The 24691-nt window shown below is 49.6% G+C and overlaps 1 protein-coding gene across 4 annotated transcripts in view; it reads left to right on the top strand.

The window, feature by feature from the left end:
- Positions 1–24691, top strand: part of GRAMD1B (GRAM domain containing 1B) — a 185893-nt gene that overhangs the window by 45276 nt on the left and 115926 nt on the right. The window lies entirely within an intron of this gene.

Raw genomic sequence — 24691 nt, 5'->3', positions numbered from 1 at the left:
TCTTCCCGGACCGGGGCACGAACCCGTGTCCCCTGCATCGGCAGGCGGATTCCCAACCACTGCGCCACCAAGGAAGCCCAACGGGTTCCTTTTTAACCAGCCAAATATGAGCCAGTGATATGAAGCAAGTACCAAATGATCTTTAAAGTCTGAATTCATTATTGGAAGGATGGAGCATGGATTGAAAACAAAAAAGGTTTCACTGTAGTCTGTACTAGTTTGACCATATCTGATGTATTATTCTCCGTTCTTTGGAAATGGATATTGATAAATTAGAGTTCAGAAAAGAATGATCAAGATGATAACTATGTCATTATAAGAATTGGTTGAAGGAAAGGGGTTTAGCCTGGAAAAGAGAAGGTTTAGAATGACTATAGCAGTACTCTTTAAATATCTGAAAGCCTAAGAAATAGAACTAGAGGGGTAGGAGTTACAGCGAGAAGGATTTCAGCTCAGGATAAGAAAGAACTTTTCCATGATGAGAGCTGTACTGCAATGGAACAGACCTTGTAAAGTAATGAACTATCTCCGCCATACAAGTGTTCAGGTAAAAGCTAGATGGTATGTCATGAAAAGGATTTCATCCTGGGCAGGAGGGTGGGACCTTCCCTTTATGTTTATAAAGTTTTATGAGTTCTGCCCTAGTTCTCAGTTTTGTACTTGTTACTAACCAAAATTAACAGTTCAGCTCATCAATTTAGACGGAGGCATGGGGCCTCCAAGGGGCAAAGATTAATCACTCTTGTGAAGATGCTTTCATCAGTTATGATCTGATGGCAGTGCCCTCAGTCTCTAGAGTGGCCTTCGCTCTCTTGTCAGTGCTGTCTGGATTTCTACAACCATACTCTCAAAATTGGAAGGGTCCGTAGATTTCTCCAGCAGAACTCCCTTTCCTGTGCTTGTGCGCCAAACATCTCTGGAAGCGTTCCGTCCATTTCTGATCATCGTGCCTTCAGCTGCTCCTTGTCTATCTGCTCTATGACTGGCAGCTCCTCGGTTCCCTCTGTTTTATCTCTGCTGCTTAGGGCATTCCTGGGTGAGATGAGTAAGTGCCAAATTGTACATACCCTGCAACGCGTTTTTCCCAAGGCTGCTTGCTAACTGGAGAGAGCCCTGCCTTTTTGTTCAGTATTTGGGATTGTATGCTGATAAAAATTATATTCTAGCTCCTTCTCTGCCCACTCCCTCAACCAAGTGAAATGTTATGGAGGGTCTCCCTTCCAAACCTCTGCCCAGAAGAATCCTCTAAATGTCTTCCCTGGTCCTTTCTTCTCCCTGGCCCACCGGCAGCCCCCTGAACTCTTCATGGTGGAAGTTGGATACAGTTTTGCGCTAGCTCACCTTGGGCAGTGTGGGAAACAGAGAGGGCTGGGATCCGAAGGATGCTTCTTGTGGCGGTCCCTGTGGACCCTTCCCCTCGAAACTCAGGACTGATGTGTGTTCACCATGGCCTTTCTGAATGAATTCTTTTTTCCCCTTCTCAGCCAGTGGGTTCTCCTGGAGAGATCAAGTCCTCAGCGTGCTAATTAATCACTCAGCCCCAGCTCAGCACAAACCTTTACACCCCACACCTAATCCTTCCTCTAACATGTTTCCACCCAATTAAGAGACTCTCTGGGGCGTTTTGGATATTACTCTGTGATATCCTGACCTAGAGCAAGTGTGAGATCTGAACCCTGGGGAGATTTCTGCGGTGGTGGGGAGTCTGGTTTGTGCCCTTTGCTCTGGGTCCATTTTGATGGACAGCACACCCTGCTGGTTTCAGCGGCATTCCCCACACTGGCCAGGCCTTCCTGGACAAACAGATCATCTCATTTACTCTTTGCCCCTCCCCTGGGAAGCAGGTAGAGCAGGGCTGAAAGTGGTCAAGTATGAAATGGGTAATATGGACCCTTTTCTGTGGCTCCTCCTAATTCTCCAAACCATGTGGTCAATTACAGAATGAAGGATCGTTTCATAGAGCAGGCAAAAAAAAAAAAAAAAGTTTGATTTCCTCTGGTTTGTTTTCGGTTTTGTTTTTTTAAAAAATTTATTTATTGTATTTATTTTATTTTTGGCTGCATTGGGTCTCCATTGCTGCACGGGGTCTTCCTCTAGTTGCGGTGTGCCGGCTTCTCATTGCAGTGGTTTCTCTCACTGCGGAATTTGGGCTCTAGGAGTGCGGGCTTCGGTAGTTGTGGCACGTGGGCTCAGTAGTTGTGGCTCGCGGGCTCTAGAGCACATGCTCAGTAGTTGTGATGCATGGGCTTAGTTGCTCTGCGGCATGTGGGATCTTCCCGGACCAGGGATCGAACCTGCATCCCCTGCATTGGCAGGCAGATTCTTAACCCCTGCGCCACCAGGGAAGTCCTGATTACTTCTGTTTTAAAGATCAAAATTATAACCCTTTAGTACAAGATAACTTTCAACCGCTTAAATAAAACCTTGATTTTTCTTTTTTCTTGTACAAGGTTCAGAATGGATATAATATTTAGAGACAAATAGCTACTTTACTGTAGTTTAAAAACAGTCCACAGGACTTCCCTGGTGGCTCAGTGGTTAAGAATCTGCCTGCCAGTGCAGGGTACACGGGTTCGAGCCCTGGTCTGGGACTATCCCACATGCACTGGAGCAACTAAGCCCAAGCACCACAATTACTGAAGCCCGCACACCCTAGACCCCACGAGCTGCAACTACTGGGCCCACGTGCTGCAACCACTGAAGCCCATGAGCCTAGAGCCAGTGCTCTGCAACAAGAGAAGCCACCTCAATGAGAAAGCCCATGCACTGCAACAAAGAGTAACCCCTGCTCACCACAACTAGAGAAAGCCCGGGTGCAGCAACGAAGACCCAATGCAACCAAAAAAAGGAAGAAGAGTCCACATTACAGCAAAGAGGGAAATGCCTCAATAAGATATCCAAACTTAAGGGCTTCTAAGAATTGTTTTTTTCCTCATTCACATCAGTTTCTGTCCCGAAGGAAAAAAAGTCTTTGGGTAGGTGAGTGCAAGAGACGGTCATTTCCTGGGCAGGTGTGCATCAGGGAGAAGAAGCAATTTTGGGAAAAGAATCAGTTTATTGGGAAACAGGGATTGTCTCAGAGATAGGAATAATCCCCTCAGGTTTCTGGTTGAAAGCAAAATAGATCTAACTTCCCCAAAGAGTGTATGTGTGTGCGATGGAATTTGGGACACTAATCCATTTTCGTGCTTTGAGGTGAAGTCACGGGTACACTTACAAAACACTAGTTCCCAAGTTCAGCCCAGACTGGAACTGTTGGTAAGGTTTCTGAGGTCCCCAGGTCTTTATTTATTTAGTACATTCGCCCAGTGGCAGGACCTTTCATACAAAGCCAGGAGTGTAGAAAAAAGAGCTATTTTTACTAAGGACCGTTTATGTACAGGATGTTAGTTTCAACAGAACGTGGTCTCAGTTGACCAGGAAGCCTTTTCGTGGTAGGAAAATGAGATGTGGAGAGGGCTGGAGTGTAACTGAGGACCAAGGCAGGGCTCCATGCATTCACGTACTCTTTCCTGCATGCGGGCATGTGTGCCACAAACCTTTATTAAATGTCTTCAACATGCTGGAGCCTGCCTGAGTCCAGGCTGCAGCATGAATAAGAGGCTTGCCCTCTGCCACTGGGCCCTGCAGTGGTCAGGAAAGAGTGAGAGTCTCAGTCAGCAGACCTGGTTTTGTCTGCCTTCTTCCATATTGACTGTGAGGTTTTTTTTTTGTTTTTTTTTGTTTTTTTTCGGTACGCGGGCCTCTCACTGTTGTGGCCTCTCCTGTTGCAGAGCGCAAGCTCCAGACACGCAGGCTCAGCGGCCATGGCTCACGGGCCTAGCCGCTCCGCGGCATGTGGGATCCTCCCGGACCAGGGCACGAACCCGTGTCCCCTGCATCGGCAGGCGGACTCTCAACCACTGCGCCACCAGGGAAGCCCCTTGACTGTGCAGTTTTAAAAGCATTTTCCTCAGCTTTACTGAACCTTAGTTTCCTCATTTGCAAAAGTCTTTTCTTGTAAAGAGTACATGAGATAACATGTGTAGAATGCCTGGTACTTAGTAGGTGCTTAGTATGGTGGCTGCTAGTACTCTGATGGTTTTTGGCTATCGTGAGTTTTTACTCTCACTGTCTTAGCAGATCTGTGTTCTGTCCTTGGAGAAGCAGAGACAGAAAGAATGTGTAGAATATTGATCATCTGCAAAATATCAGATATTGACCCTGAGGATAAACAGATTAAGGCACGGTATTTGCCCTCAAGAGCCTTCTTGTCTTATGGTGAGACATACCTATAAGTAAGCAAGTATAACGTAGTGTAATAATTGACAGATGGAATTTTGTCTAATAGAATTTTGTCGTAGTAGAACTAAAGAATTTGTTTACTAATGCACCTAGCCTGTGCAGTGAATCTTGCATATACTTTTAAATAAAACCTCTCAACAGCCCTATCAAATAGATGCTATTATTATCTTCATATTAGAGTTTAGGAAACTGAGGCTCAGTGGAGTTAGGAAATTTGCCCAAGTAATGCAGGTACTCTGCTTGGGGCGAGGATTGGGGAGGAGGGAGGGAGAGGGCAGTGGTATCCAGAAAGACTCCACGGAGAGGGGGAGAGGGCTGTGCCTCAGCTGAGAGCTGCAAGGTGAGTAGGAGTCCGTCACATGGACAGCATTCCCAGGCGAGGGAACAAGATGTACATAAGCATGGAGGCGTGAGAAAGCAAGGCATGTTCAGGAACGGCAAATACTTCAGTACTGCTGCCGAGGATGTCCCAGGAGCCGGGGTAGCTAGCGAGCGGCTGGAAGTCATCTTTGTACAGGTAAGCGGGTGCCTGATCATGTCACATCCTGCCATGATAGAGTGACCCGTATTTATAGATGGGGGAAGTGAGTGAGGGATTTGGAGGAAGGGGTACCCAAGTCTCTCCCAGATATTCTTGTGAGAAAAATCCTTTTCATCCTAGTGTGAGAGATGGATTCAAGGAACAAACACTAGAAGCAGATAGACAAGGAAGGATACTGTGGCAATTGTCCACCCATTCGTTCCCTCATTGAATAAGGGATTTATTGAGCACATACTGTACGCTAGCTACTCTTCTGGGTGTTGGTGGCTACAGCTATAAACAAGGTAACCATTGTTTCTCCTTTCAGGTGCTTACTTTCTAGTGAGGGAAGATAGATAATAAACAAGAAAACGTCAAGTAGTAATAAGCGCCATAGAGAAGGTTAGGAAAGGTGAGGTGGTGGACCAAGGCTTCTCGGGACTACTGTGAGTTGGGTGGGAGGGACGGCTTACTGATGTGGTGACATTTAAGCTGAGACCAGATGAGCACATTTCTGAATTATGGTAGAAGAATAGAAGAGAGGACTTCTCTGTACCTCACTTTCCTCGTCTATAAAATGGGTATAATAATAGGTCCTACCTCATAGGGTTGTTGAGAATATTGAACGTGTATATGTGTGATGATTAGAACAGGAATGGTGCCTGGCACATGACTAGCGTTATATATGTGCTTGCTATTATTGTTATTAATAATAATGCTATTGTTACTAAAATACTGGGTAAAGCGGGAAGATTTGAGGAGCAGGGGTGGTAGTGAGTTTCATTTAGAGTGTGTGGAGTTTGAGCATGGAGTGTGCAGGTGGAGAGATACACTATGTCGTTGGCCACACCTGTTTGAAGCTCAGGAGACAGGACTAAAACTTCTTGTTTGGAAATGAGAATATAGTTGAGGCCAAGAGTCTTAGAATGAGCAGAGTTTAAGCAGAAGATAAGGGAAGGAGGAATTTGCAAAAGATCGCCCACTGAAGCTAGGAGAACTAGGGGACAGAAATATCGTAGAAGCAAGGAAGAAGAGACAAAGAGGGTAGAGATAGGTAAGAACTAAAAAGGATCTTCTGCATTGGTAATTAGGAGGTCGTTGATAACCATAGAGCAGTTATAGAAGAGAATATATGAGGGGAGGAAGGAGAGTCTGAACGTGGGGAATTCATTCTAGACATTTGCCTGGGAAGAAGAGAAATAGAGATGGTACGTAGGGGTGTTTGGGGAGAATGTTTATTTTAATATAGGGAGACACAGCACATTTTTAACCTCAAGTAGAAACCGGTAGGTCAGGGATGAGAATTTTAAAGAGGACATCATTCATTCATTCACTCAATGAACACTTATCAGTTATGTACTATGTGCCCTACTCATCAAGTTCCCAGTCTTGTTGAGGAGACAGTGTTAACATAACTGAGCGTATAACAAAGAAAATACAAACTCGGATGTGTGTATTGAAGGGGGGAACATGGTGCCATGAGGGAGTGTATCAAATAAATCGGGCCTGGACTGAAGTGGGGGTGGTATGAGAGCATGGTGGTTGATCTAAGGCCAGAAAGATGAGCCTGAGATGGGAGGGGAGCAGTGAGATGAGATAAGGTGAGAGGAGCTTGGTCGTGGCCACGACAAGGACTTGAGTCTTTATGCTCAGAGCACTAGGAAGTCATTGGAAGTCTTAATTTTTTTTCATTTTTAATTTTCTTTGGAAGTCTTCAGAAGGGAGCTGACAGGGTCAGATTTGCATTCTGTAAAGATTGCAACTCGGAGAAAGGAGGCAGAGGATCAGCTGGGGCAGTTGGGAGGCTGTTACTATAGTCCAGGCAAAGGATTGAGTATTGGTAGCTTGGACTTGGGATGCTGGTTGTGGAAAAAAAAAAAAAAAAAAAAGTAGATGAATTCCAGATACTCTCTGGGGATAAAATGCCCACAACGTGGTGATGCACCGGACAAAGGGTGTAAGAGAGAAGGGAGGTCCCGGAGTTGGTCCTGGGATTCCATCTTGCCCTGCTGGCGAGTGCCTCTGCCGAAAGATAAGGAAACAGGGGTTTGGAGAAGGCAAGAAGAGCTGGACCTAGATCACAGGTGAGCGGATTAGCCTTGAACTAGGAGAGAGCAGTGGATGTGAGTGCAGGTGCGCTCACAGGTGATGTGGTAGGACAGTGAGGAGGTTAAGAGCAGCGGCATCTACTTTCTCTGTGGAATAGGAAAAAGGATCATCTCCGAAGATCAAGGAAGGTGAATGGGAGTACTGTGAGGCTGGGGCGTCACTGATTTGGGGGGATTTCTTGTGTCACCTCTCCTCTGACTAGCTCACAAGACGTTCACGTCTTACGTGTCTTACTGGAACGCACCCTCATTCCTCCCAGATAAGGTAGGGAAGGAAGTTGAAGTTTCATCACGTCTGTTTTCTAGGTGTAGTAGCGGGCTGTGGTTAATTCTGCCGGACACTTGCGCCATGCTGTGGACTCTTTGGTTTACTTACCCGTCTCCCCACTAGCCCATGAAACCCTTGAGAACAGAAGCTGTATCTCTTATATCAGGCACAGAGTAAGTGCTCAGCAGCAGATGTGTGTGGAATTTATGAATGAACAAACGCTGAAACCAAGGCTGTGGAATTTGAACCCCCGGAGTTGGAGCGAGGCCAGAAAGCAGGCCCACTCCTTCCAACTCAGGTCTGGCCACCGGAATAGATAGCTTCCCACTAGAAGGAAAGATGTTTTCAATTCTGTCCCAGAAATTGTCCCCAAGTTGCATATTTCCAGGGCACTCTAGCCCCGTCTACCTGCCTGGCCACCAAATTCCCCGTGGCCCCGTGGACACTGAGGTGATGGCTCGGGTCAGCTCCCTCACCGGGAGGAAGGAGCCAGGAGTAGCAAACCCTCTGGGAGCAGTGCCCGTGGCCCTCCCCTCCTTCCAGCAGCTGACATCACATGCAGGTACAGCTCCATCCTCCCTGTCTGAGGACAAAGGAGGAGAGGAGACTGAGTGCCCAGAGCGCGTGGCCAGATGCGGGAGGATGGGGGAGGGCTCTGTGCAGAGCCCGGGTCGCAGGCAGGGGGCACCCCGGGAACACGGAGCCTGAGGCCGGGCCCTGCACCCGCCTGTGTTCTGTGTGAACGCTAGGGCAGGGAGAGCTCAGGTGCAGGGACCAGGTCGACAGCTGAAGGAGCTGCCCGGCCAGCAGCCCCAGAGTGAGTCTCCGGCCCCCCAGGTCCCTGCAGCCATGTGGCAGGCCCCCCCGTGAGCCCAGCATGGTCCAGAACCTGTGCTCCCCGACGGTCTCTTGCAGCACAGCTGTGAAGCAGGCCTGCCATCACCATGTCTCCTCCCTGAGGAAGAAGCTGTCCTTTCTACGAGCCAAGTAGGTGGCAGGGGGCCCTGGAGATCAGGGCACGAGGACTTGGCCCTTGGCTGGTTTGGGATGACCCGGGGCTGTTCACGGAGGTGGGAGTGCTTTGGGGTGTCTCCCATGTTTGGAGATATTGCAGTTCCTTGCTAGTGACAGGCCCCCAAGAGGGAGAGTGCTCTGTTGCCAGAGGCTGAAGGTAAAGGGGAAGGGGTGGGGCAGTGAATGAGGCTGCGTGCTCCTCAGTGGATGGCATGCTTGACTGGGCCTCGCCGAGTCATCTCCAAGGAGCTTCCTTGGCTCTCTGGGTTCTTCATACCAGGGGGCACTCTTTTCCTCTCTGATGGTAAATTAATTCAGTTGGTAAAGAACTTGGAGGTCCCAAGAGAAAGGTGCTGAAGAGAATGGTGTGTTCTGCCTGGTTTAGGGTTCTCTGGTGTCTTTGTGGGTGTTAATTCCCTTCCAGTGATAGGGACCTATGGATAGGGACCTTTGGGGGTGTTGCCTTTGTGTGTTCACATCTCATATCCACTCATTTGGGACTTTGCTTGAGCAGCTGCCAGGGAGATCTGGGCATAAACCAGGTGTGGGGCTCTTTTCCCTACTGTGGGCCCTGAACCTGGCAGAATTGTGGGGCGGTGTTTCCTTGCCAGACACGCTGTGCCTTGGCCTCTGTGACAAGCGGAGGGGAGGAGGTTTTCTGGAGGAGAAGGAGGTTGCAACCTCTAGGATCAGAGTTCAATTCAGGGGCTGGCAGGTATTGGAGAGAGAGGTGCATGTAAACTTACGGGCAGTTTTGTTTTGTTTTGAAGAGAAGCAGCAGTGAGGAGAAGGACAGATGGGACAGATGGGGGGGTGAGGGGAGGACAGGAAGAAGAAAGGCAGTGAGAGGCTCAGTGGGTCTCAGAGGTAGGTAGGGGCTCGAGGCGGTTGGTGACGATCACGACTCTCTCACACGCACGCACGCCAGGCGCAGACGCCCACACGTGTGCAGCCATCGTTGATGGGGCTTCTCTCCCCAGGGTGTTCTCAGGGGGAGGCTGAGGGCGGGGAACAGAAAACCAGTCCGCACCCTTAGGAGGTGGCTCCTTGGGCCCCGACTACCCAGCGCTGTGGCCCTGCAGCCGGCCCCCAGCAGGGCATGGCAGCACCAGAGAGTCTCTGATCCTGTGGTGCTGGCGTCAGGGACAGGACTCTGTGCAGTGGTCACGTGGGACTCAGGACCCTGCTTTGAAGGTGAAGGAATGACCTCAGGTTAAATCCTGGCTCTGCCACTTACTGGCTGTGGGCTGTGGTGCTTTCACAGCGTTTTATCCTCTCCGAGCCTGCTTCCTTCTTTGAAAATGGAGATAATTGTACCTACTTTGTGGAGGTTGGGGGGATCAAAATGAGAAAAAAGGGGAAAAACACTTGGCACTGTGTCTGATACACAGTAAATGGTAGCTTCTGTTAGAGTTACTGTCAGCAAACTGTTGGCTTGGGCCACGCCTGGGAGGTGAGTGGAAGGTTAAGTTCTCAGAGAACCGTAGTTGGAGAGTTGGTTAGAGCGAGTCCAGGAGAAGTGACGTTTGATGACTCCTCAGTCACCCGGGAAAGCCAGTCACATCAACTCCGGTCCTCACTCCCCGCCAGCTCCCTTTCCGTCTTAGCACTGATGGTGTCATAATTGTATTTCTTTGTTGACTTGGTTGTTGTCTGTCTCCCCCGCTCGTCCTAATCTCCATGAGAGCAGGCACCACCTTTGTTTTATTTGCTAGTGTGTACCCAGCACTCAGCATGGAGCCTGGCACACGGTAGGTGCTCAGTAAATATCTGTTCCGTGAATACGTGTGTAAGGCTTTGCTAGCTCTAATGTTCTATGATCATGGGATTCTGTGACTATGGCCCAGAAGGAGGGCCGCTGTAGCCCTAATGAATGCATCTGTTAACCGTTGTGACAGTTTCATGGTCCTGGAAATGGTCTGATCTGTGTGCCCCTTTTTCTGATTCACATACACGTGTGCTTAGAGGATGGTGCGGTCTTGTGGCAGACAGCACATAGGCGTTTGGATAGTAGAGGAGAACTTATTTTAGGTCTGGGCCAAGCTCTGACTTTGGGGGGCAGGGTGCTTCTGCCTTCCCCTCCCGCCCGAGTTCCCAGTTTGTAGCTTTGCTCTGGCTGCTTCTGTTGCTGTCAGCAGAACTGTCTGCAGGTGTAACCATCACCTGCTCTGCGTTTCTCCTACTCCAGCATTTCTCCCTTTCTGCCTGAGAAAGCGGGGTTATTAATTATAGCTCAGCAAACCACTCTCTCTCTGCGGATGCCATAGTTGGGATTTAGATTGGGGCAACTGGCAGGATGGACGGTAAATCTCGTTCCCCAGCGTCTCCACTTCCTACTGGGAGAAATAGTATCCTCCTACCAGCCAGGGTGAAGAAGGAATGTGAGTGGGTGACAGCTCGGGGCTCAGGCCCGGACTCCGCCCGCAGGCTTGCTCTGCTCTGCACTGCATTCTTTCCTCCCTCTTACATGAGGGCTGAGATGCAGTCGGAGGCCCAAAACCCTGGGTTCTCTTCTTAACTGGTTACTGAGGAATAATGTAAGCTCAGAGCAGGTATTTACAGAGGCCACTCCTTGCTTTGAAGCAATCGTTGTACCAGAAGTTGATACTCCAGCTTGGCTGCAAATCCCCATCAGTAAACATTTTTTGAGCGGTACCACCAATGTCATGTGTAAATGTATTTACATAAGTTATATGCGTGCACTACTGTATGAAGTATTTTGTATATTATATAATTAAGTAGACATTTTTAAAGGATGAGCTAAAAAGAAGTATAAATATAGGTTCTAATAGTTTCTTCCTGCACTGCATGAGTAAGTGTTCATATCCCCTTGGTAATGAGCAGCCAGCTTGGGAGACCAGGGTTCTAAGGCAGTGGTCCTCAACCTTTTTTTTTTTTTTTTTTTTTTTTTGCGATACGCGGGCCTCTCACTGCTGCGGCCTCTCCCGTTGCGGAGCACAGGCTCCGGACGCGCAGGCTCAGCGGCCACGGCTCACGGGCCCAGCCGCTCCGCGGCGTGTGGGATCTTCCCGGACCGGGGCACGAACCCGCGTCCCCTGCATCGGCAGGCGGACTCTCAACCACTGCACCGCCAGGGAAGCCCGGTCCTCAACCTTTTAACGGGTTTCAGAATCACTTGCAGAACTAATTCAGCATGCACATTTCTGGGCTCCTCTCTCTGATTCTGAGCCTCTAGGAGTTTGCACAGTTAACACATACCCCAAGTGATTTCCATGTCGGTGGTGTTTGAGAAACACACTTCGTAGCCTGAAACCTTCTAGGTGGTATCAAGCACCCAATTTAATAGGCCTGGGCCAGGGAAAGCCTAGCTGTCCCAGTCCTGGCTTGTGACGTCAGTTTTAGGGAACCTCTGGCAGACCCTCGGTGCCTTTTTAGCCAGCCTGGGATGCTGGTGTCAGTGCATGGCTTCTGTTTTTCCCTTATCTTCTGCATAGCCCAAGAATCACCATTGTGCAGTAAGGAGAAAGGTGGGTGCAGTTGGGCTGTGTAGTTAATCATTTCATCTTATCTGTCATCACTTTTTAGGTTGCTCCGTGCCTCTTTTCTTCTTATCCTCAGGCAGGGGAGCCCCAAGCAGTTAACTGCTTGGGGCTCCCTCCCTCTCTTTGCCAGTCCTCCTTAATCCAAAGGGGCAGCTCTTCCATTGAGATGCAGAGAAACCCATTGCAACCCTGGTTCAAAACAGTCCTCCTCCTCCAGGCTGCAGGGAAGGGGCTGAGGGAGTGGAGGCAGTCTGAGTACCCCCCGCCCGCCCGCCCGCCCGCCCACACGTAAACACAGAAGTTCCCCTTGTCATTCTTTGTGTGAGCGTGGTGGGTGAGTTAGTAAGTAGAATTCGGGGTTGGACTTTAGAAACTCTTCGTTTATTAGTTTGGCTCCATGCCTTAGACTTGCTTTGGGCTCCACAAAGTGGACAATTTCACCTGCTCAACTCCCTTCCCTCTGGAAGTGAAACAACTATTATCCATGTTTCCTCTTCCTGGCATCTTAAACAACGGGTGGATTTGCTTCTGGCTGAGAGTTTACATCAGTTGTCCTCGTAAATAGGGTACAGAACAGAGATCTACAGGAGCCCCGAAGAAGGAATTTAAGGGGCCAGACACTCTCTACTCCTTCCTAATTGATGAATTTCTTCTTCTCTATCTATGTCAAGTGGTTTTCTGCCTCTCTATGAATAACTTCCATAATGGGAAATTGACTAAGGAAATTAATTGGGGTCTTTTTCAGTAAAGAAATCTATAATTATAAGAAACTACTGCAAATCTACAAATGAGAAGAGCAAATGCAAGACAACACAGAATGTCTGTGTACTTAGTTTGTGGGCACAATAGCAGTTCTGAGATATTATTTGTTATTACTAAGAATAGCTTCTATTTTGAGAGCTTATTCTGTGCTCGATGCTGTGCTTTTCATATGCTGTTCTTATTTTATCATATTAGCGACCCAGGAAGGGAAGTTACTACTCTACCCATTTTCTAGATAAGGCAAAGTCCATTGCCTTTCCTTGTAATGTGGCAGAGCTGAGATTTGACTCCAGAGCTCAAGTTTTTATTTGCAGTGCTTTAGGACTTCCCGTTGAGAAAGGATGCATGTGGGGATCCGGTGCGGGACCTTCTGCTTTTCCTTATATCTGATGGGTCTGTCTTTACCAGCTTGCTAGAATTGAAGCTCCAGATGTGGAGGTAGGTGTATGAGCCAGTCTATTAATGAAGATTATCTCTCGGAAAGCTTCAAAACCAGACAGAACAGGAAACAAACAGGGAGAGGATAGACCCCAGCGATTCTGAATGATGCAGTTAAATGTGCCTGAAGGCCAAATAGGTTTTTTTCTTTTTAAATCTTTTCTGAGTATGTTTCCTATGCCTTGTTCATTTTGAGAAGTGCCTTAGGATTGTATATGTACAAAAGTTCCAGTACACCTCTTTGTTTGACAGTATCTCTTTCTGAAACTTTCTTTCGGTTTCACTGTTATGCCCAAACTGCAGAACAGAGCCATGTTACTCTTACCTCTCTGCAGGTACCAGGTGAAGCCCCTGTATGCATCTCCAGGAGCTGCAAAAATTCACCTTCCCTCTGGGCTCGCCAGCACCTCCTGCTGGTGGTGGCTTTGCCAGGAGAGGAGGGAGTGGTCATCTGATCCCTCAGTAATGAGATCGGCCGTGAGTCAGCAGGCAGAGAAGGCTAAGGGAGTGGCCAGGACTCCTCTTCTTCAGTTGTGGAGGGCAGGGGTGTCTGCCTGGCAGGACAGCTCCCACCTCGTAGGAAGAGAGGACACTGCGAGGGGGGGAAGGGAACTGCCAGTGCAAAGGAAGATTTGCTGGTTGGCGTTGCTGTGCAAACGGGTTTGTATGTTCTTAGACCCTCTGCTCAGATTCCTCTGGGACCCATGAGTTCTTCCTTGGACATTTAAGTAGCATGTTCCTTGGTCATTCTTTTCTTTCCCACCCCACGAGCTTCCATAGTTTCATGGTCTGTTTGTTTTCTGGATGTAAGTGCTGCAGTGGCAGCTCCAAAGATACATTGGAGCCAGTGACGTTCAGAAGACAAGCTGAGGACAGTCTGGAGAGGGTGGTAGGCTCTGGAAGCATTCCCCTCCACGTTTGCCCTCGTGTGCTGCCGGCTCGCGTCTCCTCCCCAGCCCCTGGCCCAGGAATTGGTGCACATCTGTATCTGCATCTTTCAACTTCGTTCCCAGTCCTCTGGGAGAAACCTGGGACGCAGAGGAGGACACGCGGAGACTTCCCCTCAGCTTCCCCCCTAGCTCTCCCACGCGCCTGGTCTGGCAGCTGCAGAGAAGAGCAACGGGGGAGGGAAACACTCCTCAACAGCGCCCCTACAGCTCCCACCCCGCCCCCGCTCCCGCAAGGCTGCTGCCTTTCACTGGACTGCCCGGGGTCTGTGACCTCTGTCTGTCACCTTATCTTGTTTTTCGCTCAGTTTCAACAGTAGTCACTAGCGGGTCCCGAGTCCAGCGTCCAGTGATGTCCCAGTGGCATTCACACGGTCCCCACCTCTCCCGCACCGGCTCTTCCACCAGCGCCCGCCTCCGTCTGCAGTGGAGTCTTTGGTTGTACAATGGAAACGTGTGTGGCTCCCGTTTACCATGTACCGTAAAAAGGTCAGGCAGTGTGATTGGCTTTCTCCGCGCTCCCCTCCCTGCTGACCCCCTGCTCAGTTAATCCTGTGGCTTCTCATCTGTTCTCAACCTGACCCCGATGCGAAAGTCCCTGACATCCTCTGCCGCCCGGCTGTAGGTCTTTTGTGAAAATTGGTACAGGCATAGGAGTAAACCTCCAGGGCGGGGAGTAGGAGGATTATCCACCTTAGGCATTTATGAGCCTTTCCATTTTTGAAGCACTTGCACAAATCTGTCTTGTGGAAGTCTAGTTCAGGGACCAGCTGCTGGCTGGAGGTGGTGTGACTGGGGCGGGGGTGGGGGGAGGGGGGGGTGGTTAGGGCAGGAGTTGTGTAACCAGACCAGTGCCAGCTTTGCAGTGGCGCCAAGTGCAGATGGCTCGGAGGTTTGGGGGAACTCAGAGAGTTCCCATTGTTCCCAGCCCCCTGAGTACCCTTAAGATAGTAATCATAAAGGCGACATTATTTTAGTTAACATTTGTTGAATGTGCCTATTATGTGTCAGTCACTGTGCTCTTGTTTAAATTTCCCCATTTTCCTATCCAGTAGTGTAACTATTGCCTCCATTTTATAGACAAGAAAACTGAGGCTTAGAGAGGTGTCGTAACTTGCATAAGAGCACACAGCTGCTAAATGATGGGCTGGAATTGGAACCCAGGTAATTTGACTCTAGGTTTTAAGCACTATGCAACACTGCCCTGTCCAGTTCTAGAGGCTGATGTCCAGGCGCTATCACTGATATTCCTGTGGCTTGTGAGGTCCCAGGAAGTGCTAGCGGCTGAGGGAGGAGGTGGGTTTCCCCTGAGGAGCTATGGTGTGAACCGAGGCAGAGACCTCCGAGTCTGGCCTGAGCTGCGGGCTTCCCTAGGGGCGCCAATGGGGGAGGCGGGCGGCCTGACACTGTCCCCTCCGGCCAGCAGAGGGTGCATTTCTGGAGGTGACTGGCCCCTGGCTGTTTCCTTTCCTCCTAGAACCTGAATCTCCTTCTCTCCTTGCCCTGACTCGTCAGAAGCTCCTCCACCCCAGCCCTCCCACACCTGACATCACCAGAGAGCAGTTCAGCTGTGTGAGACCAAGTCAGACTTGAACCTTGCAGGGTTAGCGGCCATCTCCCTAGTTTCCCTTGTGCTTGGCTGTTTCTCTCCAGCCACAGCTCCTCTCAGGCGCTTCGGTCAAACGCTGTCATGGAAATTTCCACTTTGAGTTTGTAATTGCCTGGTCTCCTTTCTCCTCCCACTTCCAACTTGATCAGTTTCCTGATTTTCTTTGTGCATCTTTCTTTCCCTTCTTATTTTCATTTGGACTCTTTCATTGTTCTTTGATGGCTTTTCCCCCCAAAACTCCCCTATATGCCCCCACAGTGTCCACTACCCTTCAGCATTACCTGGAAGTGTCTCCCCTTGGTCTTTCCCTGATTCCTTTTCTGCCTTTTCCTTGTTATAATGACACTCTCACCCCGCTGTTCTAACGCCTTTATTCACCTGAAAAAAGCAAGTGGGTTTGTTTTCTGTCCAGTCTACCTCTACCGTCATCAACGGGGTCTTAAAATTTCATGCTCTGGGGGGAGAGGTCACATGGATGAGGGAAGACAGGAGGTGAACCACTGAATTAAAAAAAAAAAAAAAAAAAAAAGCTCAATGTTTAAGTAGTATTTACTGTGTGCCAGACACAATTCTGAGCCCTTTCCGTATGTTATCACATTTAATCCTCATAGGCGCCGATGAGTTGAGGAATAGCATCCCCTGTCTTACAGATGAGGAAATGGGGGCACAGAGAGGCCAAGTAACATGCCCAAGGTTACACAGGCGGTGGGTAGTTGAGTCAGAATTCAGACCTAAGCAGAATGACTTGAGAGGCAGGCTCTCCATCAGGATCAGCTGCCTCTAAAGGGTCGATGGTCAACAAGCACGAGAGAGGAGACGGCACCTGCCAACCCCTCAGACTCGCACAGTCACACGGCAGGGTCGTGGGAACTCACACGCTCTGCCCCTGTTCACTTTCACCCTACCTCCCTCTTTCTGTCTCTTCTCTCAAAAGAAACTGCCGTCTTCTGGGTTCGGGAAGAGAAGGCATCAAGTGACCTCTCAAGGTCTGTTGTGCTGGGAGGCCCTCCCTGCTTCATCACTGTCTTCTCAGTTTACAGGCATCAGTCAGACTCTAGAGAGAAGGGATTTCACCTTTTTGGCAAAAAGGCCCCCGATCTGTGTTTGTGGTCTCAGGGCGGGCAGAGAGATCGGGCTGCACATTTTATAAGCAGTGCAGATGAGGCCGTCCTACTGCCGCTTACTCAGAGAGCCGCACACGCCACAGTGCAGCAGGCAAGGCTGATCCCACCAGGCTTTGAAACAGCCTTGCCTGCTTTCCTGGCAGCGCTCCCCACCCATAGCTGCCAGAGGAAGGGCTTCCTAAAGGTGCAGCGTCGGCCTCTGATCTGTCCTCCGGGAACTGGGTGCCCGGACTCCCCGCCGCAGCTTGACTGGCCCCAGCCCATAGTCACTCCAGCCTCTTTTCAAGCATCTGGGTTTATTTTTCCCCCTCCACTTTCTTAACTTTATACCTAAGTACAGTGATTAAGGAGTTAGAATATAATACGTAGGGTAAAGTAATTAGTACGAATAATTGCCCTGGAGAGAAAATGGTATGATGATGTTATAAAGGGGCTCCCCCGGCCCCACCCCCACACCCTTTCTCTGCCTGCCTGCCTTCCTGTCTGTCTGTCTGTCTGTCTTTTCACTAAATGTTAGGCAAAATGGAAGGAGATGATAGAAGTTGTAGAAGAGAGAGCTTCTGGTCTCTAGTTCAGAAGGCAAATGCATGGAATAGAGGAGTGATTTATCCTATGAGGAATCATCTAGATCAGTTTCTTGCTGGGAAGTAGCAGAGGTGCAGATTCGATGGCTACTTAGATACCCTGCATTATCTTTTCTTTCCTTTTTTCCTTCAGTGTCATTCTCTTTTCCGTCTTTCTTCCTGGAGTTATCTTTGGACTCTGGGACATAGTCCTCCTCTTCTTTCTCATTAAAGCTTAGCACTGTCCCCCACCTCCCACCCTGCCCCATCTTCTAGGCTGTCTGTTCTGTAGCTAATAGCACTCTCTGTGCTGCTTTGAGTTCAGGACATACGAATTGCTTTGTAAAATAGACATGGATGCTTCTGGAGGAGCAGGTCTTCTAAATGCCGTCCTCCGCGTTCACCATCCAGGGCTGTGTGACAGCTGGATGCCTTTAAGAACTGAGTAGGTGAATGTGTTTGGTCATTTGGGAGACTGGGTGGAGTCCCATTAACGTGGGTCCGATTTCTGTGTGAATCTGATGAAACAGAACGTCCTCATTCGTGGGTTCTAGCCTTCTGCTGTCCATCTGTTTGTACATTTGACTGTCAGCCCAGGAACAGAGAGGACTGAAGGCCACAGCGATAGCCAGAAGGCACATTCCAGGCCTCTGAGCAGAGCTGACACGTGCGGGTCTGGCACGGCCCTACACCTTTGTTATTTTTGTGGGCGTATGGTGGAATATTGCCACTGCGGTACTAGCAAAGCCTCTTACCCACTTCAGGTTGACTGTATCTGTGACCACAGCTTAGGGCTTATAGAAACCAGGCATTGAGTTAATGAAAAACAATCCGTGGGCCTAAATGATTTTCTGTTACTCTCATCCTCGTCCTTTTTCATCTAGGTTTATGGAACTTGGCGGCCCTTGGCTGATAGAGTTAAGATGGGAAAGGGAAGGGAGAAGTGATATATTCAGTGTTTATGATGGCTGGAAAATAATGTACCTCCAGGAAGCAGGATACACATCTTTTTTTCCTCCTTAATTTCAATCTTGATGGTTGACCAGTTTGGTCAGGTGTCTTGGTCCACTTTTCTGCTTAAATAAAGCGATCATGAATGAATCTTTGGTGATTCTTTTTAAAGCAGTTTCCATCAGACACGGGAGATTTGCTAAATGTATACAGTAACCTCTAGGCAGGCCTAAGATTTTTTTTTTTCCTAGTGTTTGATAGTGTATTTTCTAATTTGCCATCTTCCACAAAAAGGGGGTGCCAAAGGGAAATTGTAAATTCATTGAGGTTTTATGTTGTTTTAGTCTACAGACATGGGGAGCCGGAGTTGGGGGCAGATTGAGGGGTGGGAAATTTGATAGTCTAACATTTAGTTGAAGGGGATTTGGAGTCAGTGAACATGGGTTTGAGTCCCAGCTCTGCTGTGCTGTCTGTGTGACCTTTGGGCAAGTCCCTTCAGATTCCCTCTGAATCTCAGTTTCATTATCTGTGAAATGGGGGAGACAATACTTACCTCGGCGGATGCCTGTGAGTATCAAATGAGGTAATGGATTTGAAAACATGTAAATCATGGAGCCCTGTACCAATGGGAGTTGCTACTATTATTGTTCCTGCCAGACCCTAGGACGCTGGTAAAATAAACTGGTAGAATTGTTGATGTCGGCATTCTTTTGGAAAACTCTTTCCTTGGTGTGTTGGTTACCTGACTGCATGGATTCGTTGTGAAGTCAGGCTTGAACAGAAGCAGGTAATAGAAAGAATGAGGGCCAGTGCAGGTGGTAGTGAATGAGACCTCACGGTCACTGCCGTCTTTTTTTATTCCCTTATATTTTAATCTCTCCCTTTAACCCTTGCTTTGCTGGGTTTTCTGTGCTCTGGGAGCTGGATTGGAGGCGGGTGGGGATCAGAAGGTAGGGGGGAAATGAGGGCATCATTTCTCTCAGGAGCTCACCATCTCTGAGGGAAAATATGTGGAATTGGGGAACAAGTGCTGGGAGACCGTTCTTTGACCCTTTTGCTTTTTGCTGGGCCTTGGTTTCCTTCTCTGTTAAAAGGAGCCGAAGCTTTAAGGTCTCATCCACCTGCAACTTTTTGTGGGTCTGAAATCATGGGCTTGAAGGAATGCATGTCCTTAACAGCAAGACCAGGTTAGCACGTTAGGAGAGCTGACAGGGAGAACTGATGGAAGGAGGTACTTAGGGATGCCCCAGGATATCGACCTGCTTGTCCACAGGTTGTTCTCAGTGATTGGGAGAAATATCTAAAGGTTTGAACGTGTCCGATTGAACTCTTTGACAGGAAGACTGGTGGTCCACCAGAGCACACAACCTTGTTTCCTTGCTGGTTTCAAGGAGGGGAGTTGCTCTTTTGCATTCTTGCTGGTGCTGACACTGGCAGACTCACGGAGGAATGGATGTATGCGCTGTGCTTTAAGTAGAGGTTCTGCACTTCCCTAGAAATGTGAGCAGACTGTTCCTGCCTTCTAGGGCCCGACATACTCTGACCCCTCTCCCTGGCCGCCCCCGACTGCCACAGCCTATCCCAGGCCGCCCGAGTAAAATGGGCCACAGAGGAAGCGGTAGTCACTGCAACAGAGCGGCCTGTCCCTGCTGGGCAGGAAACCTAGAGTGATGAATGGGGCCGGATGAAGTCATCCTGCTCCTCCAATCAGGCTGCTCCGAGAGAGCCAGGGGCCTCTGCAGATCCAGCCGGGCTGCCGGCTGCTCTCATGTACCTTTAGACAGAGGCTGTGAGTCTCTGGGAGTGGAGTGGGGGGGTGTGAACCGCCCGCTCTGGCTCCTGTGTAGGCCTCAGTCAGTCTGAATGTTATTGCAAGGTGAGTGGCTTCACCGGGCGCATTCCTCTCCCTCTGCGTTCTCGGCCTTGCCTGGCGGGCTCTGGCTTTGTGGCTCCGGCACCTCCTTGCACAGCACCTTCTGCTTCCATCTGAGTGCCTGTACCTTCTTCTTGAGGTTCTCACACCCGCCTCCGCACCGACCCCTAGCCTTCTCCCCTCCTGCTCCCCCCAGCACTTGCTCAGCACCCGCCAGCCGGCCCCTTCCCCCAAGCTCCCCTCTCTCTGACCCCTGGGTACCAGTTGGCCCGATGATGGGAGGGCAGGGCCTCCACCTCTGCGCGCTCTCCCCCAGCAGGGGGAGCCCTGGCGAGACCCGCACTTGCCTCCTGGGAAGAAGTACCAGGCAAGGGGAGACGCCCCCTGACTCAGCCTGATGTGGGCATCTGTGGGCACACAGCCAGGCCCCTGACTTGCTGGGGACCCCGAGGCCCTTTGCTCTCCCCGCCAGCAGAGGAGGTCCTGCGGCCAAAGCTTAGAAATAGGTCTCTCATTTTCCCCGATCTTCCAGAGGGGTGGTTGGTTCTTTCCGGGTGGACCTTTGTGACTCTGCCTTTTCTCTCTGGATGGTACCGCTGCTCCTTAGGCCAAGCCGAGATCATGGAGCCGGCTGATATGGCGACAGCAAAGGTAGGATGGAAATGCTGCCGGCCGCACTGTGCGTAAGTGGCTTCGCTTGGCAAGTTCTGCCTTTGGTTCACTTTTCCCTGCCCTCCTCTCCCTCAGCCCAGCACTCCGGAGCATCCAGGGGCTGTGTCAGAGTGGAGGGAAACGGTGCGAGAATGAGGGCCTCAGGGGACGGGAGGAAGGCCGGGCCCTCCTGAGCACACTCCTCACCTCTGTGCGCCTGGGAGCCTGGTAGGCGGGGGCGGTGACTTGTAGCTTTGTCTGGGCTGACCCGTGTGTCTGTCTTTCTCCTTAGCTCTGCCTTGGTTTTCCGTTATCTTTATCCTGTTTCTTTTCAGCCGCCCCCTCCCTTATCCTCTCTGTCTTCTTCCTCTGCCTCTTCCCCACACTGCAGTGCTCTCTTAACCCATCTGTGCCATCTCCACACTTTCACCCTCTGTTTGCTTCTCTTTTCCCTCTGCCTGCTGTGTAAGGAATGGGTGGGGTCGGTGTGGGCTGGACAGTCTTGAGAGCAGAGACTGCCTCTCATCCTGCAGCAGATGTTGGCCTTGGGATTGGTGAGGTGGCCTTGGGATTTGGCTCTGAGTGGCAGATGCGGCTGCTGTCCCCTCCCACCGCTCATCTGATGCCCCAATGGAAGTGCGGGTCTGGGCACCTCTAGAGAACGGTGCCCGGGTGCTGTGTCGCACGCACCCTGTAGGCACGCTAGAGGGCGTCCCTGAGATAGGTTTCTGATGTCTCCTGACTCTCTTGCTTGCAATTTGAAATTTGTTTTTCTGTGCCTTTTTCCAGACAAGGAGCTAGAGCCATTGAGAGTGGATGGGGGAGCCAAGGAGGCTGAGTTTGTAAGCCGCAGCCCCCGTGTACAGGGAGAGAGGCCTGTGGTCCTTCCACAGTATCTCAGTGCTGGGTGTGGGGGCCTTCCTCTCTGGCCAGATGGCAGGGTCTCCTGTCTCTCAAAGATGGAAGACTGGACGAGGCTCAGACTTCTGGAGCAGGTTGAGTACCCCATGTGTGTATGGAAGAGAGAATGAGGTAGGAGGTCCAAGCAGCAACCGTGCTGTGGACAGTAATGTGTTAAAGTGGTTAGGACACGTCTCTGGGAATCGCAGAACTGGATTCTCAGCCCCTTTCTCCCACTCCCACATGCTGTGTGATCTGATCCAAGTTACTTAACCTCTCTGGGCTTTCATCGCCTAGTCTGTATAGTGGTGAGAATTACATGCGTATGTTGTTTTAACCAGCTTAGGTCTGTCGAATACTTCCTTTTCCTTGCAGAAAGGAGCTAGGGAGAGCAAAACTAAATGAGCACAGGCCTCCCTGGATTCCTGGACCACATCACTCTTCAGTCCCCCCACGCTTCCTCTCTCTTTACCTCCTTCCACAAACATTTGAGTAGCCACATTGAGCATGGCTGGTCAAGGTGCTGTACCCCCCTTGGCCGTGTGCGGTGGCAGCCATGGGAGCAAGGCATCTGCAGCTGTGTTTGGATCCAAAACAGTTTGCTGCAAGCAGTTTGCTGTCTGGCTGTAATGCTTCTTCTCTCCGTGATGTCAAGTGTCATCTCTTGCCAGGCTTACAAACCTGCTAGTCCACTAGCTCTTAAAGTTGTAAGTGGTTTGGGATCAATCAGCTGGCCCTCCAGGGGTGGTGGTGGTGAGTGCTCTGGGAAAGGTGTGCTTTGGGGGCATCGGGGAGTTATTCTGCAGTTAGTTTGGAGATGTGTGTTTATGTTTCCATTTGCATATGGAGGTAGAAACAGGGTCAGCTTCATTTTTCTCAGGCTCTTGCCATCCCTTCGCCCAGATTGCAGATTATCTAAACAGGCAAAGAATCAGACCTTGGAGCCGGACCATTCCTGAGGCTAGCATTTGCGATCAGGACCTTGACCACAGGAGTGAATTTGATTGGTCACAGAAACGGGCGACGTTTAACACTGGCACTGGGATTCCTTTCCTTTAACCTTCTCTGGCCCAAACCTTTCGGAGGGAGTTTAGTTCAGGTGTTTTCAGTCTGGCCCCGTGAACCATCAAGGTCCTTGGATGGACTTTAGGAGAGGGTCCATGAGGAGGTAGAAACAGAGTCAGCTTCATTTTTCTCAGGCTCTTCCCATCCCTTCGCCCGGATTGCAGATTATCTAAACAGGCAAAGAATCAGACCTTGGAGCCGGACCATTCCTGAGGCTAGCATTTGCGATCAGGACCTTGACCACAGGAGTGAATTTGATTGGTCACAGAAACGGGCGACGTTTAACACTGGGACTGGGATTCCTTTCCTTTAAACTTCTCTGGCCCAAACCTTTCGGAGGGAGTTTAGTTCAGGTGTTTTCAGTCTGGGCCCGTGAACCATCAAGGTCCTTGGATGGACTTTAGGAGAGGGTCCATGAGCCTCTACCACTTGTAGGCAGAATTTTGTATCTCTGTATTTTTCTGGGAAGAGTATCCATGGCTCTCGTCAGATCTCCAGAGGGCTTATGACTCAAAAAACTTTAAGACTCTTTAACTGATCAAGATGCTCCCATAAAGAGCCTGTTTGCATCTTGCAACCAGGTACAAAGAAAACCTATACATTGCGGTTGACACACTGACACGGGAGAATGCCGTGCACGAGTAGACGCCGTGGAGTAAAAATTCGTAATGTGACTCACTGGTAACTGATTTAAGATGACGTGGGTATCATTTTTAGAAGTCTAAATACATGTAAATGCATCCCCCTTACCTTATCTTTCCCCTGTTAATACCTGAAGTCCTATTCCCTGGATCCCTTTAGCCCCCAGTGTATTGGGTTCAGTTACCCCCGAATGAAATAGTTTTGGTTGGAGGTGTGGCCACTCTTGATGAGAGCCCTGCCTATTTAGACTGTGTTCAGTTCCTGGAGGAGGGCTTTTGGAAGTGTGACTTCCATCTCCTGGAGTCTGGATTATTGCACTGCTGTGGCGCTACTCTTTTTTTTTTTTTTTTAAGGTTGCAGTTTCAGACTGGGGCCATCTGATGTCCTGACATGACTGTGTTAAGATAAGTAGATGATAAATTGTGTCCTGAGAGTTTCTTTTTCATCCTTGAGAAGAGAGGTCGGTAAGCATTCATTAATCCATTCACTCAACAAATGTTTATTAAATGCCGCTTACATGCCAGCAGAGATTCAGTGTGGAGGTTTTCGATGAATAACACACGATCCCTGTGAGCAGTTAGCTGCTCATGGGTTCTTGGGGAAGACAGATGAGTAAACAAATTATGATGGCACAAAGGTAATAAGGGTTGTAATAGAAGTTCGAGTCACCAGGGAAGCACAAAACAACTATTAGATGTTGCCTGGGCAGGCATAAGGGCTTTCTAAGGAAGTGACATTTGATTTGAAGCATGGGTGGGAGTTTATCGGGCGGACGAGGCAAGAGAGGTGACCTAGTTATGATTTGGAGCTGGGCACGTTTGGGTTCAAATGCTGGCACTGCCGCTTTCCGGCTCGGTGAACCTGAGCGAGTTATCCTGTCTTTTCCTAGTCTCAGTTTCTTCCTTTGTAAATGAGGGTGATACCATCCACCCTACAGGATTGTTGTGAGGGTTAAATGAGATAACTTAGGTAAAATGCCTGCACGTCGCAGGTGTTCACTGGACACTAGTGAGGCAGGAGAGGGAGACTGCACGCATGTGGCAAAGCCCAGGTCACTGCAAGTCCTTGGGCCTGATTGGAGCGCAGGTCGCGTGTGGAGGATGGGAGGCAGATGGTGAAACTGGAGAAGGAAGCAGGAGTTGACACCCTGTGACAGCCTCATCCATGTAGATACTGGGAACCATTGAAGGACTTTAAGATATCCTCAGGTCTGCGTTTGACTCCAAGACTGCAAGGTAGACAGATTGTTAAGATTTTCCTCATTTTGCACCGTCTCTGACACTTCATTTTTCACATGTTTGTCTTCCCCCCACTAGACTATAAGCTTTTTAAGGGCAGGGATTGTGCATTTTTGCTTTTTAAGCCACAAAACCCCTAGCGCCTGGCGTATTGCTAGGTGTATGATAGATGCTCGATAAATATTTGGTGAATGAACAAACAAGTAGGAGAGGGTAAGTACAACCGCAAAC

Source organism: Physeter macrocephalus, chromosome 16, assembly GCF_002837175.3.
Source record: "Physeter macrocephalus isolate SW-GA chromosome 16, ASM283717v5, whole genome shotgun sequence".
In the NCBI taxonomy this organism is placed as follows: Eukaryota; Metazoa; Chordata; class Mammalia; order Artiodactyla; family Physeteridae; genus Physeter; species Physeter macrocephalus.
The sequence above is the reverse complement of the archived record's forward strand: the minus strand, read 5'-3'. Positions and strand labels throughout refer to the sequence as shown.